This window comes from Prionailurus bengalensis, chromosome B3, assembly GCF_016509475.1.
Source record: "Prionailurus bengalensis isolate Pbe53 chromosome B3, Fcat_Pben_1.1_paternal_pri, whole genome shotgun sequence".
Lineage (NCBI taxonomy): Eukaryota > Metazoa > Chordata > Mammalia > Carnivora > Felidae > Prionailurus > Prionailurus bengalensis.
In genome coordinates, this window is record NC_057355.1 from 107549137 (window position 1) to 107567791 (window position 18655).

Genomic DNA, 18655 nt, shown 5'->3' on the forward strand with positions numbered 1-18655 from the left:
CCCCATTGTTAGAAGTGTCATGCTGGCCACCACTTGCTTTTCTGGAAATACATTTTAGCCTAAGTAAGGGGACTAGATTACTTCTTATCAAACTTGCAAAGATAAAATTTCTCTAGGATTGAGTAAAGTAAACAATATGTCTGAGTAACTACTAGGGAATATTTTTCCAGAGAAATTTTCAGAGCATTTAGATGTAGTATCGGCCCGAAAGGCTGTCCTTAAAGCAATCTTCACTAGTGATCTGAGCCAAGAATTTTGTGGATGATTTGCACAAATCAATTTTCCTGGTTGAAAAAACTCTCTACAAAACCGTGGTTGACTAAGCACCAAACATATTGTGCAGCACAACAACCTATAGTATTGTGGATCTGGTTCATTAAGTTCTCAGTTCCATTCCACCCCCACCTGTACTGTAGAGTTTCCCCCTCGATTGTAGGTAATTTTCTATTTGGGGCTGAAAGCCTAAAGAATTCTTTTTCTTTATTATTAAATCTTACTAACTATTGCTCTATGCTATGCTCAGAATTTTTCTCTTTCTTTTATTGGCGGCCAGTGTTTGAAGCTAATGGCCCTTCTCTGTAGTTGCTGATGGTGGGTTTTTTTTATTATTCCTGCTGTTGTAGTTGTTGATTATTATGTTAGAAATTGGGGGACAGTGATTCATTTGCCTATCTTAATCTAGAAGTTCCTACCTGAAGATTTTCATGTCTTTCCCAAACACAAAAATAATTTACGTGCTACTTTACTGTCCAAAACACTGAGTAAAGTTCTATTTTTATTAATAAATTTTTTTAACGTTTATTTATTTTTGAGACAGAGAGAGACAGAGCATGAACGGGGGAGGGTCAGAGAGAGGGAGACACAGAATTGAAGCAGGCTCCAGGCTCTGAGCTGTCAGCACAGAGCTCGACGCGGGGCTCGAACTCACAAACTGTGAGATCATGACCTGAACCGAAGTCGGCCGCCTAACCGACTGAGCCAACCAGGAGTCCCAAGGGAACGTAGTGTATTAAAGATTGTTTTTTATCAAAGTTAGTAGCAATAAAATGAGTTTGATTAGTAAATTCAAGAAGTATATACATAGAAACTTTTGAGGAAAGTTAGACAAAATAGGAGATCCAAGAGAAGTAAAGAGTGTTTTGCATTTTTTCAACCCAAGGAATAAGAAAATTAAGAATACTACCTGCCAAGGATTATGGTTTTGGTAAAGATTAACCTCATGACTGCTCTTAGTTGTCCTGGCAATGGGAACCTCACCAATGAAAGTGGTATTATAATGAAAACAAAAACAAAACACCAAACTCATGCACATGAAGTACATGACAATCACAGGCAAAGTAACTCACGGTCTGGCTAGCTCTACCTTGGGAAAACGTCTAGGGATGTTGTTTGAGAGTGGTTTGTACTCTTTTTAATCAGATAAGGCAATTAAGTGCTATGTATCCATACTAACTTACCCGTTATATTTGTGGCACTCACAACCTGGAAGGGTTTTTGCATGGAGAAAATGTAGTTGCTTATTATCTTCCTGTCAAGTGTAAGATGGCTGGGGATTGAAGGAATTGTACCTCCTTGTTTACATAGCTTTCCCCATCCTTTGCTGTGGGCCCAGGTTTACTCTGCACAAAGAAAAAAGTGGGATTAGAAGTAAGAGTCAACACAGAAGTTCCTTGCTCCCATCAAGAATCATACTGACCCCACAAATAGAGATAACTGGATTGTATATCTATGCTCTTCTCAGCAGCAGTAGAAAATGCCACAAATAATTTAACATTTGCACACAATTTTTCCTGTGACTTTTGCAAACATCTCAGCCATATCTTTAACTTACTGATGAAAAGAATTTCTAATCAGGTTCACCTTTACAAAATCTTTGTTTCTAATCAGAGTACATAATTGTCTCCTGCACTCCATAAACTGTGGTATAAGAAGAAATATATTCAATCTTTCTCCCTGGTTTCTGACACAAAGCTCCAAAAACTCTTGGAATTTCCTGAGTGATATGAGTATCTTTTGTCATTCGTAAGGAACCCCTTTAGTGCACATCCGAGTTTATGCTAATGAGGTGACCCAGGGTGGGGCTCCTAGAGAGCATCTGGATGGAACTGGTCATCAGAAAGACCAAGTGATTAGAGGGTTGGGACTTTCAACCCCACTTACAACCTCTGGGAAGGGGAAGCAGGGTGAAAGCTGGAGAGTAGAGATCTAGAACAACTCTTCAGTGAGGGCTTGATGAGCTTTGAGGTTGTTAAACCCACATGGCAGGATGGTTGGCACACCCAGTTCCACAGAGACAGAAGCTCCTACACTAGGGACACTTTTGGACCTTGCTCTGTGTACCTCTTCTTCGTCTCTATCTTCACAATATCTTTTATAAGAAGCTGGTAAACACAAGTAAATGTTTCTGTGAGTTCTGTGAGCTACCTGAGCAAATTAGTCAAATCTGAGGAGTGGGTTGTGGGAACCTCCAATTTATAGCCAAAGAGTCAAAAGCACAGGTAACAACCTGAACTTCAGGCTGGTGTCTGAAATAGGGCCAGTCTTGTGAGATTTAGCTCTCAACCCGTGGGATCTGAAGCTATATCCAGAGAGACGGTGTCAAAACTGAGTTAAATTTGTGAAACACCTAGTTGGTTTACTGAGAATTGGGAGAATTGCTTGGGGGTGTGGAAAAAACACACTGGAACATGTAAAGAATACTAGATAAATCATCTCTGGATAAAATTAACAGATGTCAGTATAAGCAGCCTATAAGCAGCATATTAGAATGGCCTCTAAGAATTGCCCCACAAGATACTTTTTAACCACAAATAGAACAATTGTAACTTTGCTGTAGAAAAACCTGGTAAACACCACTTTAAGTGATCAAATTTAATGTCACCAATAAAATATATCAATACCCTGATGTAATGCACTGATAAGAGCACATCATTTCTGTGATAATCTCACCAAAAATACATAATCTGATCATGAGAAAATACCAGAAAAACTGAAACTAAGGGACATTCTACATGTAACAGGCCAATGACTTTTTAAAAAGGTCAGGGCATTGAGGGGCACCTGGGTGGCTTAGTGGGTTAAGCATCCAATTCTCAATTTCAGCTCAGGTCATGATTTCACGGTTCATGGGTTCAAGCCCCACTTCTGGCTCCAAGCTGACAATGCAGAACCTGCCTGGAATTCTCTCTCTCCCTCTCTCTCTCCCCCTCCCCTTCTCATGCTGTCTCTCTCAAAATAAATAAACTTAAAAAAAAATACAAATAAAAAGGTCAAGGGCATTGAATAATGAAAACTGAGAAATTGCTGTAGATTGGAGAAAACTAAGGAGGCATGACAACTAAGTGTAATATGGGGATTCTGAATTGGATCTTGGACCAGGAAAAGTACATGAGTGGGAAAACTAGTGAAATCTGATAACGTCTATAGATTAGTTAACAGTATTCACCAATGTGAACAGCTCACACAATCAATAGGAAGGCTAGAAATCCAGGCTCACAGAATGAGCTCCATGGAGAGCTGAGTGGTTAAAATCACAGGTGTTGTCATGACATTGGAATAAATTAGGGTACCAATGCCCTGCTGCTACCTGGGTGTTACTGGGTCTTGGATGTTCCTGCTGCCATTAGAATGGATTCTAACTATTCCTACTGCTTCACTGCCCATGATTACATTGAAAGCCCCAGGAAGATGGCCAAACTTACACTGCCTGCCAAAACCTTAATTAGGAGAGTTTAAAATAAGCATTGGTATTTTTCACCTTTCTGTGAGAGTTGTGGCCTGCCCACTGATGCTTCCACAGTGGCAAACAAAAGAAAAGGATTCGAATGTTGGGCAGCTCAGTTGGTTAAGCTTCTGGCACTTGGTCATGAGACTGAGCCCTGTGTTTAGGCTTTGGCTGGCTATGGAGACTGTTTAAGATTCTTTCTCTCTCACTCTCTTTTTTTCTCTCTCTCTTTCCCTTTGCCCCTCCTCCACTCTCACTCTCGCTTTCTCAAAAATAAAACAGAGTGGGCAGCTGAAAGATGACAAATATGCAGTACATGAAATGATTTAAACTATTTTATGTTTTTGTATTGTATTTTATTTATTTTGAGGAAGAGACAGCATGAGTAGGAAAGGGGCAGAGAGAGAGGGAGGGAGAGAGAATCCCAAGCAGGCTCCACACTCAGCTTGGAGCCCAACGCAGTGATCTCACAACCATGAGATCATGACTTGAGCCACAATCAAGAGCCAGATGCTTAACCCAAGCCACCCAGGCACCCCTAAACTATGTTAATGGAGTTGAACAGAAATATTGATGTTTATCTAGAAGTTTTTAAAAAGTGGCTTCACTAGAAGGTGGGTAAACTATGGGAGTTTGTTATTTTGTGAGGTAGGTAATTTCCTACCTTCTTTCTTCAGATTCCTTTGGGAAACTCTTCCTCAACTCTATGTTAGTGTGGGGGCTGCCGATGACAGGGGTAGGCACACAGGACCTGAAGTTGAGACATGGACATTGGCAGAGTGATTTCTTTCTTCAACTGCAATTCTTTTTTTTTTTTAATGAAATTTATTGTCAAATTGGTTTCCATACAACACCCAGTGCTCATCCCAACAGGTGCCCTCAATACCTATCACCCACCCACCACTCCCTCCCACCCCCCATAAACCCTCAGTTTGTTCTTCTTAACTGGAAGGATGTGTGAGTATGAAGCCTCTGAAGGCATTTGCCTCCTGCCACTAGGAAAGAATCTCTTTGAAGAATAAAGCAATGCAAACCAAGAGTGGAGAAAGTCCTAATAGTGGTCTTTGAGCCTCTGGGTGCTTTTTTTTTTAAATGCAGTCTTAAGATCTACTCTTGAACTTCTCAGTTATGTGAGCTAATACATCTTTTGGGGAGTTCAAGTTCTGTCATTTGCAACCCAAAGTATTCTGACATAGTGCAATGCATAAGATCTAGAAGAAATATACTTTCTGTTTTGAGTTCTAACAAAGAGTAATGAAGAAATACAGTATCCCCACTTCCCACAGCAGGAGTAGGAAGTATATTGGGTCATCAATTCATAAAACAGATTAGTTTTAAAAGTAAAGAAAATGCAACTCCTCTTAGAATCAAAGGAACTATGGCCTGGGGAAAGAAAAGCTGTTAATTGCTTGAGAAAGTCAAAAGCAGGAGTAAAAATCCTAGATTAAAGTCATACCATCAAATCCATGTTTGATATAAGAATTTCTTAATAGGAAAGAAGTAAGAGGGGTGCCTGGGTGGCTCAGTTGGTTAAGCGTCTGACTTTGGCTCAGGTCATGATCTCACGGTTCGTGAGTTTGAGCCCCATGTCAGGCTCTGTGCTGACAGCTCAGAGCCTGGAGCCTGCTTCGGATTCTGTGTTTCCCTCTCTCTCTGCACCACCCTCACTTGCGCTCTGTCTCTGTCTCTGTCTCTCAAAACTGGATAAACATTTTTTTTTAATTTTAAAAAATAGGAAATAAATGTTTCATAAGGTTCTTTTAATAAGGTTAATTATTTTAAAAATTAGAATCTGGCCTGCATCAGGTGGTATAAAGCTTAAATAATGTCATAATAAAAGTCAAAGGATCCATTGTCAGATTTATCATTATATATCTATAAAATCCTAACTTCTCTGGAAACTCTGGTTTCTCACCTCTAACACAGCATCTCTAAAACTGTGATTGAACATTAAGAGTTCATTTCAGTCTGACAGTTACATTTTTTTGCTACTGCCAACATACATGAGCTTAGAACAGCATGAAAAGTAGAATAAATTTCAAATCATACATTCGAGCATAACGCCATATAATTTGAGGATACTCATCTTAAAATTTTTTCCAATTGCCTTATGTATTTCATTTTTTCACTGTAGTGTACTTTTAAATCTATTGACTAACTCTTCTTTCAACTTTTGATGTATATCTAGTAATCAATCCATAGCTTCAACCACTTACAATTTTTTTATTATGTAATAAAATATACAGAACATAAAATTTACCACATTAATCTTTTATTTTTTTGAATTGTGGTGAAAAACACATAAAATTTACCATATGAACCATTTTTAATTGTACAGATCAATGGCATTAAGAATATTCACAGTATTGTGTAACTATCACCACTATCTATCTCCAGATCTCTTTTCACCTTCCAAAACTGATACTCTGTTCCCATTAAACAATAACTTCCCCATTCCTCCTTTTCTAAGGCAACAGCCTGGCAACAGCCACTTTACTTTCTGTCTCTATGAACGATTACTCTCCTATAGATAAAACCATACAGTATTTGTCTTTTTGTGACTGGTTTATTTCACTTAGCATTATGTCTTCAAAGTCCACCCATGTTGTAGCATGTATCAGAATTTCCTCCCAAGGCTGAGTAATATTCCATTGTATGTACATACCACATTTTGCTTATCCATTCATCCATCAATGTACACTTGGTTTGCTGCCACCTTTAATGGAATAATGCTGCTATTGTAAATAATGCTGCTATGAAAATCAGTGTACAAATATCTCTTCAATCCCTGCTTTTGCATCATGGGGAATATACCCAGAAGTAGAATTTCTGGATTTTATGGTAATTCTATGTTTAATTTTTTGAGTAACCGCCATACCATTTTCCACAACAGCTGCGCCATTTTATATTCCTACAAATAATGCACAAGGGTTCCAATTGAGAACGACTTCTATACATTGAAATGTTTTATTATTTTTTTTTATTTTTTTTCCAACGTTTATTTATTTTTGGGACAGAGAGAGACATAGCATGAACGGGGGAGGGGCAGAGAGAGAGGGAGACACAGAATCGGAAACAGGCTCCAGGCTCCGAGCCATCTGCCCAGAGCCTGACACGGGGCTCGAACTCCCTGACCGCGAGATCGTGACCTGGCTGAAGTCGGACGCTTAACCGACTGCGCCACCCAGGCGCCCCATTATTTTTAAATATGTTTCAAAAACATTGAAACGATCATCTAACCATGCTAATACAGCTATCGTTTTCTAAAATCTAAGTCTTCTCATTTGTATATCTCACAGAACTGTAATACTTTATACAATTTTTGATTTTTTCTGCATTCTACATCTTGAGCGTTTTTCATATTACAAAGCCCAAAAATATCATTTTAATGTCTGTATTATATTCAACCAAAGGGAAATACTATTTTTTTCTTAATCATTAGACATTTGAACATTCAAGTGCTTCCAATTTTATGTCATTAAAAGTATGCAATAAACAACATATGTTCTTAAGTCCTTTTTCTTCTGAGGAATACTTTCTGTAGGAAGGTATTAATCAGGTAAAAAGTTTACATGTTTTTATAGAGTTGTTGACAAATATTACTACATTTATTTCCAAAGGGGTCATAATGGTTTCTATTACCCTAGCAATCTCACCAGAATGACCCTTGACAGGAGGTAGTTATCTTTCCATGCATCTCTAATTCTCTAACAAGCTATCACCTAGTAAACACACAATACGTGTTTACCAATTGAATTCATGAATGAATAAATAAGAATGGCATTTAACTGAATCTTCACCATTACCCAATCTTATTTGGTTGCTAATTTATGACAGACAGTGCATTTTAGATGGGGTTAAACTATTTTAAAGCAATGAAAAATTTGGCTTGCAAATCGGAAGGTTCATAAAAAATGAATCATGCCAGCATAAAGGTCTTTCTTGGTATTTAAACATTTTCCTATCCATTGCCAAGTGTAATGTAATTTCACTCAATTATAATCTTTCATTCTAAACATAAAATAGTATTGTGGGATCACTTTCCTAACTTGCCATCTTTTGTAGTATTGGGTAGATTAAACCTTTACTTAGCATTTATGGATCAGCAAACAAAATAGTATCAGCCATCCTCAATTCCAAACCAAAATGTAATTGACTCTAAGTTTTATCTTATTTTGTTCATTTTTCTTGTGAATTTCTATCCATTAAACCATGGGTTCTTTGACATCAAACAATGTTTCCTTTCCATCTTTGTATAAAATTTTGCACAGTAGGAATCAATAAATATTTTTTGTATATAAATATATATATATTATGCTATACATTTATTTTGTTTAATCTAATTGAGGATTTTAAAGAACATGGTAAACGTAAATTATATATGCATTAAAATACACATTAAAAGGACATCCTCTTCATGTTAAAGTACTAGAATAAAATTATCAGATAAAAAGGAAGACAAAGTATCCTGATATTCAGTGTAGTATTCAATTCTTCACGGGTTGTAAATTATAATGGGAATGTTACAAAACTGTCAAATTCTTCCCAAAGCAATCTTCAAGTTAATCAACATAGACAATCACTCTTTTCATTTCTATGGCAATAGGAAAATTTTAAGCACTATCTTTTGATTGGAGTTGTCTTGAAAATTGCTTCGTGTTGGAGGCCTTATTTTAAAATGCAACAAGCCTGAAATATTAAATGTAATTTGTCATGCAGCCTAGAGAAAGAATGAAGCATTTGGTACATTTTTCCTAATTGTTTCTGATTGCTGTCTGGGTAGCTCCAGCACTTCTCCATCTTCAAAATCACCTTCCAGGGCTTTAACATCTTTGACCATTACTTTTAATCAAAGAGGCTGAACATAAAATGACGTGACTATTAGGTAGCAGAAATCTTAACAACACTGGCTTTAACATTTTTATTTAATTGACCTTAAAGACAGAGCCCTCAAAAAGTAAATTGTTAATTCTGATTAAAGTGACAAATTACCTAATGTTAACACTGACATAAATCACTGTCCCAGGAAAAGCGGTCAATACTAAAGTCAGCAGAATTTAGTTTTCCAATGATAATCATGTTTTGTTAAGTCCTGCTTAATAATAAAGTCCATTCTCATACTTAATGTGTGGTTACTTAGAAAACTTACACACATTAAAATTTTGCATGAATTTCCTTCACACTAAAAAGCACTGTTTTTTTACATGTCCACTACTGTAATCTGAAGTTCCCATGTCCATTCATCCAAGAAGGAAGATATCACTTATTGAGTTAAAATTTGATAAGGAGGTGAAGAAAATATTTGCAGAGTCTAGTAAATAGGGATTATGAAAAGAGGACAAAATATTTCAGAATGTTCTCAGGTAGCATTGCTTTTGTTTCTGAACAGAATGAGTCATTTTGAGAGGAGATAGTAATGGATGGGATATTCGTGCTATAATCAAAAGGAAAGGAAATTAGCTTAGGGCTCTCCTTGTTCACTTTCTCATGAGGCAAATATTCACTACGTGCTCCAGAAGAAAAAGGATAAAAATTCTTCCTGAAGGATTCCACATCACATTCAGGTACATATGTTTAGGATGTATATTTTTAAAGAAAATGTTGGGGGAAAGAGACACAGATTTAAAAAGAAGTCTTTTCATAGAGTAAGTGTAACTTTTAGGATTTCACAGTCCAGTGTTCTAGACCAGAGTATATTTAGGCGTGCAAATGATAGAAGAACAAGTTGCACAGGGATACTGACTGAATTGTGCAATTAAAAGTGTATGCCTCTAAGCTAATTGAGCAATTCAGAATAAAAATATTTTCATTTGATTTTTTCAACATAGAACGTGAGTTTTTTTTTTTTTTTGGTTTTATTACATGTGTTAGGTCATATGTGCCCTTAAAAAAAAAAACTTGTCTCTAAAATTTTATTCATTATTTTTGCCAAGAGCAAAAGTTATAAGGGAAATGACTTACAGGGAAAAAAATCCATAGGCTAGTTTTATATAAAAACCACAAATAAAAATGATCCATAGTTTCATTAAGTTTTTATTAATACCAGTTAACATACAGTGTAACATTCATTTCAGGTGTACAATTTAGTGATTTAACACTTAACACATTCAGTACTCATCACAAGTGCCCTCCTTAATCCCCATCACCTATTTAACCCATCCCCAACCCATCTCTCCTGTTTGTTTCTTAATACATGGTTGCTTCCACAAGTTAATGCATCTCTTTCTGGCATGCTGCTCTTTCTGGTTACATTTTCCACTAATTACAAAGTATTTTAGGAAGAAAATTTCTATGTGAAAATGTGAATCCAATATTTGGCTTGAAGTTCATATGTAACAGAATTTTAACTTTGAAGACTGATAATTATTCTAACATTTGTTTCTGTACATTGGTTTTCATTGAGACTAAAAGCATAAAAAGCAGCCCTGGTAAAAAAAAAATTAATTACTGGCATAAGTTTTATTAAAAACTGCTGTACTTTAAAATTATATTGTTAAAGATGAGCCAGATATGAAAATTTCTTCCATTAACATTTAGTTATTGCCAGTTCAATAAAATAACATTCCCATATATTTTCTTTTACATATAACATACACTTTGTATAGATGCAAGTATTTTACATATACACATATCTGTAAAAATACATGTATACTTTACACATATACTAAAAATTAAAATTTTATATGCAACATTACAAAGAAATTCTAATAATCTTGATAATGTATATATAAATTCAGCACAGGCTCTAATTTACTATAAAATAGACTCACGTAAAGGATTCCTACAGATATATCACTGAAGTGGTCCAGATTCTAAGCAGTCTCTGATTACCAGAGCTCAAAATTTACCAATATGCCAAATAACTTATTGTAATTTTAAACTGAAATATAACATTTAAAAATAATATAACATTTCTCTCCCTGTGAAAGCATCAATACTGTAACCACTTACTCATAGAAACTAGTAACTACATATTCCAATTAGTTTCTAGATAAAGGAACTAGTATAAAAACAAAAACCCACTATGCCACTTTTCTTGTTATATGGTAGCTTGGTGGGTTTTTTTCTGGGGGGGGGGTATGGAGATATTTTTTTACTGTCAATTTAATTTTGTACATAATTTTATATTTAAGTATTATAAAAAACAATATGTATTGTTGAAAATATATCAACAGCACAAAAGAGTAATATAAAAAGTTCCCCTTCCCATCAAACCCCAAATTAACCTTAACTTCTATCATAGTTCCTGAGGTAGCCTTCAAAAATACACTTATACAAAGCATGCTCATGCATACATCTAGGTTTAACGTAAGATCATACTATAATTTTTGAATTATACAAACTATAATTTTTAAATGTTTTACTTAAGTTAGACATGTCTGCATAGCAATACATATAGATATACCTCCTTTTTAACCTAATTTATTTAACCTGTTCCCTATTGAAGACTGTTTTGTATTTTGCTATTACAAACGTTCTAAGTACATCTTTGTACAAATATTGCTGCATACTTAGGTGAGAAATCTGTAAAGGTGGGATAACTGTTAAGTATATTTCTAGACATGAAATTTCTGTTAAAGGCAACTGCAGAGCCAAGCAAAATTTCAAAGTGTATCTCCAATCTACTATCCCACCAAAACTGGTTATTGTTGTTGTTGTTATTTATATTTTATGTATACATTTTGTCGTTGATACTTACAGTCTATGTACAAGGTTTTTATTTTTTTTTTGTTCGTGTGTTTTTTATGTATGTATGGTGTTGTTTTTTTTTTCCAAACTGTGGTTTCATTTCCTATAAATATTTATCTGTGAGTAACCTCTAGTTTTCATATTTTTAAATATATTAACCTAAAGAGGGCATCACAATTTAAGCTGTAGGAAGTAACTCTAACCAGTGTGGACTTTTCCATTCAATAGCAATAATATCATCATGAGTCTGGAAAGATTGTGAGAAGGCATATAAACTTTCCTCTACCTTCAGACGAATTATACTAACTCCCTTTCCACCCCACTCCACACACATTCAATTACAATTTCAACCAAAATTTTATAAGGCAACTTGTTCATTGCACTTCCTTATATGTTCATTCTACAGGAAAGTGAAGATAATGTTCATATGATCCTAAACAGTTGGTACATTTACAAATAAATGAGTTAGCAGGCAAATGCCAGGAAAAGGACATCTAAAAACTTCAGCTTTAGCTTTCGAAATGAGTATTAAGACATATCCTTGATAACAGTGTCAATAAAAGAGGTTAATTTATGTTCCAATCTTAGTGTAGGACACTGGGAATAAACACTATGAAATCTGCACAGTCAGCTCTTATTTATGTGCACCAAAATATAAAGGGAAATCATTGTAAGTAATTGAGATCTATGTGTACCTTAATTTTTAGTAAAGAGTCAAATGAATGTGCATATGGATATTTACATAGAGTTTGATCTTTCAGTGATAGCTATAGTCACAAACTCTTATGAAATTTAACATAATTAAAAAATGAAACTCTAGCCTTTTAAATATTCCAATTTAGTGATTTTCAGTCTACCAAAAATTCTACTGTGCTCTTTTCAAACAAATTACCTAAAAGAAGTTTCCAGTGGTGACAACTTTCTCAAGTAATATTAATTTAAACACTCCTGAAATTAAAATTTTAATCTGTGAAATTAGTGATATGAAATAATAATGAAATTTAAGAACTATATGAAAAATTAAAAATTCTTTTTTTTTTTTTTTTTTTTTTTTTTTTGAGAGAGCGAGAGTGAGCAAGCTAGCAGGGGAGGGGCTAGAGGGGGTGGAGAGAAAATCTTAAGCAGGCTCCATACTGAGCATGGAGCCCAAAGCAGGGCTTAATCACAGGACTATGAGATCATGACCTGAGCCAAAATCAAAAGTCAGACGTTTTACCGACTGAACCACCCAGGCCCCCCTTAAAAATTCTTAAAACCATAATCTGAGAAATTCTATCCTTCCCACTGTACACTCATCAGAAATTAATATACATTTTTCAGAATTATCATTTAGAATATATTGTAATTTCCAACAAAGTTTAAAACCAATTAATGGCAAAGCTATGATTACAGTATACATTATTTATTTTATGGTCCTAATTATGAATGTTTAACTAGTATGAAATTTTTTTCTATATTAAAGGAAGTTTCAATATTAAACTTTAAAGTTAACAATTAGTCACTCCTTGTCTTTAATTAATTTTATTGAAGTATAGTTGATATACAATGTTACATTAGTTTCAGGTGTACAACACAGAGGCTTGGCCTATGCCAACTGCAAGTGCAGCTACCATCTGTCACCATACTACCCTATTACAATACCATTGACTATATTCCCTATGCTGTGCTTTTCATCCCTGCCACTTATTCATTCCATAAATGGAAGCCTGAATCTCTCTCGTTCACCCATTTTATCCATGCCACTATCCCCATCCACTCTGGCAACCATCAATTTGTTCTCTGTATTTATCAGTCTGTTTCTGCTTTTTGTTTTTTTTTTAGATTTCACATATAAGTGGAAGAATGTGGTATTTTTCTTTCTGACTTATTTCACTTACCATAATACCCTACTCCTTATCTTTAATAGCCTCATAACTCAACGTCACCCAACCCATATGCCTGTAAACATACTAAAATTGCTACCCACCACATGCCCATTCACATGGTCTTCATACACATTGAGATGCATATCATGTTTTGTGACATAAAGAAATGAGATGAAATGAGCCATGTAAGAAATAGATCTCATTTTATAGTCCCTTTTTTTCTCTCCTGATGGTTTTTTTCACGGTCAGTAATAACCAAACCTTGGCATTCTCTTTCAAATCTCATGATTCCAAATAACTTTTTTTTTTTTAATATGCTTCACGCCCATTGCAGAGCCTCACACAGGGCTTAAACTCAGGACCCTGAGATCAAGACCCCAGCTGAGATCAAGAATCAGATGCTCAACCAACTGAGTCACCCAGGCACCCCTCAAATAACTTTCTTTATGTAGAATACTCCTAAATCTCTATGTCTTGACCTGTTTCCCAAGGTCCAATCCTATATCTGCAACCGGACATATCCCCCAAGTCCTTAAAACACGTAACGCCTCAAAGTGGATTATCTTTCTTTCACCCTCAAACCTATTCCTCTTATGCTTACTTTAGGGTTCCTCAAACTTTGTGGTCACACAGCTTGACGGTTAGGCTCATCTTTTTTGTTTGGTCTCCTTAACTCCCCCAACCATCCCCACCCTGATCCAATCCTTTACCAAATCTTAGCTGTTCTATTGCCTTGCCCTGGAAGCTCAACTTTCAAATTCTCTGCAGCCACTTCTCCACTTTAAATCATCTTACCCTGTGTTGCTGCAGCTCTGCATTATTTTCAGAGTCCTCTGGTCCATGACCTGTGAGCAATGGGGCAGAGTGAGGCTTTTAGGAATTTAGGTTTGTCTGTTTTACTTTATGGCAAGAGGAGTAACTTGAAAATGAGCATTACCATTACACAAAAACAGGTATGCTGTGATAATGACTGGGTAAACATTTTCTCTGGCTGAAGAAGCAGGTCCAGATTTTTGGTAATGTTTCCTTGTATATCAATCAGCAGGGTTAACAGAAAAAAACAAAACAAAAACACGGATTTTTTGTTTAAACAAAACAAAACAAAAAAATGGATCTTGAAGACATACAGATAAACGCTCAATTCTAAATCTCATTTATTTTACTTTTCTGCAGCTCAGATTCCTTATATTTGAAATGAGAATAATAAGCTATCTCATACGGTTAAGATTAAATAGGGTCCATAGGTACCTGGCTTATGTTCTAAATATTTGTTAATTGAATGAATGGTGCTCTCCTGCCTGAAATACCTCCTTTCCCAGATCTTTATCCAGCTAACTTGTACTTATTTTATGGCCCCAGTGCCTATTTGTTTATCACACACTCAGTACTACTGATGTCCTTGTTAGTCTCTCATTATATTTTAGTAAATTCCTTGAGGATAGAATCCATGTGTTATTTGACTTTGAATCTGCAGCAACAGGTGTGATTCCTGGCAAACAACATCCACTACTTCAGTAAATGTTGAACGACTACTTTTTCTACACTAGTAACCAAAGGCCTTGTACCATAAGCTTTACCAATTTTATTCTAAGGGCAAAGTAACCAACACATTGGAAAAAAGAAAAAATTAACAACCAAATATCTACAGCAGGTATCACAACAACAAAAATATTCTGATCGAATTCTATGTAATTGAAGGTGGCAAAAATGCAGCCTCTCCTCATAAAGACAACAGCTCGTTCTCACTAAGCACTTAAACTGTGCCTAACTGAGCGATTTGGTTATTTAATCCAATCTACACAACTCCCTGTGCGATAAATTTTCTCTCTCTTATTTTACACGATTTGAAAACTGAGCACCAGGAAGATTAGGTAACCCCTAGATCACACAAGTAGGGAGCTGCGATGTCAAGATTCCAACAATTTGGGACTTCCTAATTCCAGAGCCTGTACCGCTAATCACGCTAATCACACTACGCTGACTTCTAGCAACTGCAGATGTCAGGTGGTATCCTGACCCATGATGACTAAGGCTAGTATGTCTTCCCTGAAAGTGAGGGAAACATTAGGGATGGACCAAGAGTACCTCTCCCCCTCACACTGAACTATGAAAGGTTCTACCTGCTAACTGTGTCAAGTATATGTACGTTATTGAAACTGCACAGGGTTTTCTTCCCACAATAAACTACACTCTCCCTCTGAATAGAGTAATCCTTGGTTTTCTTTTCATATTAACACACACAAAAATTTCCTTACAGCTTGAAAACCTAGATGCTTGAGAACTAAGCCACCATTTCCAGTGAAACCAGAAAACAAACCAAAAAAGGGCCGCATTTATAGTTTTGAGGTAAAGAGATCCAAACAAGACAGTCCTTGAGCATTTAGAAGTCCCAAGTATGCAGAATTGCTAGTGTCAATCACACAGGAAACAGAAGTACCTTAATACTGACAAATTGGCTTCGGAGTTCCCTTAAAGAGCCTCTAAATCATTTGGGACCAATTTCCAATGTAATGCTCTAAGGGGCCACCTTGTAGACTTCCAACAAGCAATCCAGAAGGTGTCCAGAAGATGAGTAAGAAATCAAACTTCTTGGAAAATGGAGGCGGTGGGCGCGGGGCATGTAACTTTAAACCGGCAAAACTAGGAGTTTGTGGCTACCTTCCAAAGATTGCCGTATCTTACATTGCCACTAAGTAGTGACAGTGGGCCAGGGCTTTCCACAACACCCCCCCCCCCCGCCCCCGCCCCGCCCGCAATTAGGATAGGGGACTTTGCCTCATTTTATTAACAGATACCTTCCTCGTAGCATGATTCAATGATGGGCATTTTGGTGCCTCGCATTTAAAAATGCAGCCACAAATCCACTCGGGGAGAAAAAGTATGCAATAAAAGGGCAATAGCTAGGACGTATAGCCAGTTCCAAATCTTCCAAGCTGAAGAGGGCGTATGAAGTATCACTAAAAACATTTATTACCGTCCGTGTGCCGAGTGGCGATGGCCAAAGTGCGGATGTGGTTAATACAAGTGCAAAACACCGAGCGGTGGAGTCACCCTACACTCCAGAATCGGCGGTCAGACCACCGGTAAACCAACGCTCGCGAAATGGCTGCCGCACGTCAATCGGCCAGAAAGCATTGCTCCCTCCCTCGGGCACGTCACGTCACCAGGGAAACGGCGCTTTTGCGTAGGGGCGCGGCCCGGGTGAAAGTTCAGGGCTGGACCGGAGACCCCCGCCCCTGTGCCTTTGTGGATGCTTGTGGGCGCAAGGCGATGCCAGAGTCCCGGAGTCTCCCGCGGCCCCGGGTGAGGGGAGCGTGAGCCCAGGCCTGGAGTGAACAAAGCGCCCCTCTTCCCCAGCTCGGCCGGCGGTGGGGTAAGAGCCCCGAAGCGAGCACGAGCCGGGGGCGGGGCGAGCTGGGGACCCGAACCGCCCCCGAGCGCGATCTCGGTTCCGCGGCGGTGGCGGTGGCACCCGCTGGAGTTGACGTTAGCCATGGAAACGCGGAGCTGGCTCAGGCGTGACCTCGGGGAGCTGGTTGCCTGGCCGCTACAGCTTCTATGCCTTCGCGTTCGGGTCGCCGGCAGCCTCTGGGCGGGATCGCCCAACCCGGGTTTACCTGCAAAAATGCAGTCCCCGGGATGCCTTCGCACCGCCTCTGCCCTCGGGTGACTCGAGGTACGTTCGAACCCCGACATCCACCTGGGGATTTCTTGGTCACCTTAATTTCCAGGACTATGCAGAGTCTCGTTCTTGCAGTTTCAGTTGCCGCACATTTCTTGTTCTTCGCTATAAAACCTTCAAATGCTATTATTGCACTTTTTAGACGGAAGATGAACTCCGTGCCTAGAGGAATCAATCCAATGTGACTTTAAGTTTTTTCAGAAAACTGCTTTAGCCTGTTGAGTTACAGCGTTTTGTCTCTAAGAGACACTGGTCAGATGGAAAACGATCCTTTGGGTTTTGATTGAGTGATGTCCTTGTTTCACCAATACAGTTTACAAACTGCATCCCTTAACATAGTCCTGTACTCTTTCCTTATGTCCAGCTAGACCACTTTTGCCCCGGCCTGGTCAACTTACGTCCCCATGAACATGAATAACTCTTTCACCCCTAATCTGCCTTTTTTCAAAACTCTGTCAAGGACCAGTGTTGACTTCAACGAAATCTACAACAGCGGTTATCTATCAGACCTGTGAATTGATTATTTGCTCTTTACCAATCATTTATCTTGTATTCAGCTATCTGACATTAGATACGTTCTTTTTGTTTGTTCGTTTTGTTAAACCATTTTTTAAGGTTTGTTTATTTTGAGAGCGAGAGAGAGAGAGAGAGAGAGAGAGTGCGGGTGGGGGAGGAGCAGAGAGAGAATCCCACGCAGGCTCATGGCTGCCAGTGTATGCTGGGCTCCAACTCATAAAACCTTGAGATCATAACCTGAGCTGAAACCAAGATTCAGAGGCTTAATTGACTGAGCCACCCAGGTGTCCCAAGTCATTCATATAATTAGGGCACAGACCATCCTTTGTATCATTTGGTGTCCACTGCCACCCATGCCAAATCTCCAAAATTTTATCATAGCATCCAGAGCCTGACTCTATGACCAGACAATGCCATTTTAGTAATTTAACCGGGTGGCGCCTGGGTGGCGCAGTCGGTTGAGCGTCCGACTTCAGCCAGGTCACGATCTCGCGGTCCGTGAGTTCGAGCCCCGCGTCAGGCTCTGGGCTGATGGCTCGGAGCCTGGAGCCTGTTTCCGATTCTGTGTCTCCCTCTCTCTCTGCCCCTCCCCCGTTCATGCTCTGTCTCTCTCTGTCCCAAAAATAAAAAAATAAAATGTAATTTAACCGGGGCACCTGTCAGCTACTCCTAAATTTCCTACTAGTTATTAATGGACAATACCTGGTCGGGGAACTTTTCTGTTTCTTTTGTAAAAACTAATACTACACTGTATGTATGTTCACTAACTGGAATTTAAATTTTTAAAAAGGTTTAAAAATATTAAAGATTTTTAAAGAGTGTACAATTCAGTGGTTTTTAGTATAGTCATTGAATTATGCAAGTATTACTGCGGTCAATTTTAGAACATTTTCATCACCGCTAAAGAAGGCCCTTAAAAAGTAAAAACAAATGAAAAATTAAAGAAAAGGGTGACACCTGGATGGCTCAGTCAGTTGAGCATCTGATGCTTGATTCTGAGCTCAGGTGTTGATCTTAGGGTCCTGGGTTCAAGCCTCACGTTGGGCTCCCTGCTGGGCATGGAACCTGCTTAAAAAAAAAAAAAAAAAAAAAAAAAGCCCTGTGCTCTTCAGGAATTATTCCCTTATTCCCTACCCCACTTGTCACTATCCCCACCAGCGCTAGGCAAACATTAACCTA

At 37.9% G+C, this 18655-nt stretch overlaps 1 protein-coding gene and 1 long non-coding RNA gene across 4 annotated transcripts in view; one reads left to right on the plus strand and one right to left on the minus strand.

The window, feature by feature from the left end:
• The window catches only part of LOC122469171, a 99900-nt gene extending 83504 nt beyond the window's left edge, over positions 1-16396 (minus strand). Inside the window, exons 1-4 of one of the 2 annotated variants that reach the window (XR_006293402.1) lie at positions 16253-16396; positions 14074-14123; positions 4389-4475; positions 1458-1619 (exon numbers count right to left, since the gene is read on the minus strand). This is a non-coding gene — a long non-coding RNA (uncharacterized LOC122469171). The remainder of the gene's footprint in view (positions 1-1457; positions 1620-4388; positions 4476-14073; positions 14124-16252) is intronic. The other variant, XR_006293401.1, reaches the window with a different exon arrangement.
• A 63-nt stretch (positions 16397-16459) lies between these two features.
• The window catches only part of PCNX4 (pecanex 4), a 39210-nt gene continuing 37014 nt past the window's right edge, over positions 16460-18655 (plus strand). The window contains exon 1 of one of the 2 annotated variants that reach the window (XM_043556289.1): positions 16460-16954. The gene's annotated coding sequence lies outside the window, so the exon portion shown is untranslated. The remainder of the gene's footprint in view (positions 16955-18655) is intronic. The other variant, XM_043556288.1, reaches the window with a different exon arrangement.